General features: G+C 39.1%; 1 long non-coding RNA gene across 1 annotated transcript in view; it reads left to right on the forward strand.

Moving 5' to 3' along the window:
* Positions 1 to 1,138, forward strand: part of LOC125039777 — a 5,497-nt gene extending 4,359 nt beyond the window's left edge. Inside the window, exons 2-4 of the long non-coding RNA XR_007116147.1 lie at positions 1 to 82; positions 421 to 537; positions 728 to 1,138. The exon at positions 1 to 82 is cut by the window's left edge and continues 36 nt beyond it. This is a non-coding gene — a long non-coding RNA (uncharacterized LOC125039777). The remainder of the gene's footprint in view (positions 83 to 420; positions 538 to 727) is intronic.
* The last annotated feature ends 1,473 nt before the right edge of the window (positions 1,139 to 2,611 follow it).

Here is a 2,611-nt window from a genome sequence, read left to right on the forward strand (position 1 = left end):
GCGAGGAGAGAGAAGTCCTCGCGGAGGCAGAAGGAGAAGGCGAGAAAGCAAGAGCGCCGTGAGAAGCAGGAAGAACAGAACTGTAAGTTATCCTTGATTTATCCTTTTTGTTGTTTTGTGGTTGCGATAATATCTGTTTATAGTCGACACATGAAGATATAACGTAATTTTAGCATATTGTTTATTTCATTTATTTATTCTTTTCTAGTCACTGGTAACGCTGACGGCGTTGCCTTGTCAAACATTCAGATCGCGCTTGTACTTGTTTCTGTTTAGCAACACTTTAACATTGTCGGGAAAAGTATCAGAGTCTACAATATCACAACATAAATGTCAGTGTTTTAATAACATATATGATTCACTATTATTTTCCATAATAATACAGTTATTATAATTATTATAATAGTATAATATTTTCAGAAAAGGTCACGTGAAGAAGTGGATAAAAGGGAGGCCGCGAGGAGAGAGAGTCCTCGCGGAGGCAGAAGGAGAAGGCGCGAAAGCGGGAGCGCCGTGAGAAGCAAGAAGAACGGAACTGTAAGTTATCCTTGATTTATCCTTTTTGTTGTTTTGTGGTTGCGAGAAGATCTGTTTATAGTCGACACATGAAGATATAACATAATTTTAGCATATTATTTATTTCATTTATTTATTATTTTCGCAATAATATTGACCTAAACATTACCATGCGATAATATATGTTGCCAATATCATCATTGTCTTGCAGAATGCGGTTGTTCTTCCAGGATATATATCGTGAAAAAGCAAGAAAGATGGAAAGATATAATCTTTGCTGTATTGGCAGTTCAGTGTTAAATTTCAGTAAACTATTTTAAAGTAAAGCTTGAACTAGCAGATTTCTTGAGTACATATTTTGGAAGCTGTTAATGTCAAATAATTATTAAATAGTTTAAGATGCAAACTTGTCTAAAGTAGAATTTCTACATCTCGTCAAGGATGTATTATGCTAAAAAAAAATGTACCTGCTTTACAGTCTAAAGCACTTGAATAAAGTTTTTCCTTGCTCGTTATAATTCTTCTGCTTAAATCGTATTTAGGTTGAAATAGTAAGTCCATTACGAGTCTGTATTCGTTATTTTCCAATCGCGTGAGTTTGAAATTAAAGTAAAATCTTGCAACACGGCATACTTGGTCATGGTGTTCTGCAAAGCGAGTAGATTTTATCTAGTTCAATTGTTATACTCAACATTACGAAACAACTAAACAAATACATGCAACGAATTACGGACATACATGAATTAAACAAATACAAACAATTACACTCAATACGCTGACATAGAAAAACGCACAGACATACAAATATATACACATACGAATACGAACACGAATACGAACGAACACTACACTAAAGTATTTTACGTGAACATTCCCCAAATGTTCTATGTTTATAGTCACTAAACGCAAGTTTCTGCACATACACCGTCGACTAGCGCTCGCTTCGTATCAGGGCACACGGAATTGTTATACATCGCACTGAGATTACATGAACTGATCTGTAGTATCTCGAAAGATGTCCCCATCGACTGTGTCACCGGCAGCAGCAAGGCAGGGTCTCTCTCCACCGTTCTGCCAGCATTCTGGGGTTACCTCGGTGACCTGGCGGCGGGTACATAGGCTGTTTATAAGCATATGCCGCCTGAGGTAACCGCGGTTTGCGTAACAAGACCGCTACTCCAGCGGTTCGGGGACGTCGTCCGAACTGACGAAGCTGAGGTCATGGCGATGTCCAAAGCCGTGCGTATCTGTGTCCGAAGTCCTGTAGGGGATGACCTGGGCAGAGAGAGGTCGCGTGGGCTAACGAAAGGCGTGTTCACTACACCCCACCCAGTGCCGTGTGACGTCACCAACCCACAGGAATTCGCAGACAGGGAAAATATGGTTTTAAATGATGTTAGTGATGTCGAAAATACGAATGAGGTCTGTAATAATGTTATTACTCAAGATACCATTGACGAATCATCTAAAAACGGTGACAGCAGTAACAGTGAAAACAACGCCGACGGAAATATGCAGGAAACGAACGAACTATGGGACATCACTCAGAAAATGATATCGGGTACGAATTATACGTATAATATCAATATGAGGAAAGCGCGCAGAATCAGTGTAAATAAACAAGATGCAGCACAGATATGTAATGCTGTACAAGAAATATGCAAACTAAAGGGCTTCATCAAACACAAATTTGACCAATCAGCTAATCATAGGGTGTGATGGGGGACAAGAAAATAATTACGTTTCTCTCATGGAATATACATGGTGTCAACCGTAGAATTAATGACTTGCTCTACTACATTCATAACCATAATGTTGACGTTATCTGTCTACAAGAGCCCTTCACATCAGCCACTAAAATAAAAACTGCCCCTAGAATTAGAGAGTACCACTCCTATACGAACACAGGGATGACTGGCCTATTGACTTATGTCAGTGACACCATACCGCATAAGTTGGTGCAGAAGTCTGATGACAATAATGTTCAATATCAGCATTTACACATTCGAACAGCCTCTGGGTTTTTCTCTCTGTACAATGTATACGCAAGGTGTAGAAAGTTTCAAACTGATTCACTGCCCAACTTTCAGAATCA

Source organism: Penaeus chinensis, chromosome 27 (assembly GCF_019202785.1).
Source record: "Penaeus chinensis breed Huanghai No. 1 chromosome 27, ASM1920278v2, whole genome shotgun sequence".
In the NCBI taxonomy this organism is placed as follows: Eukaryota; Metazoa; Arthropoda; class Malacostraca; order Decapoda; family Penaeidae; genus Penaeus; species Penaeus chinensis.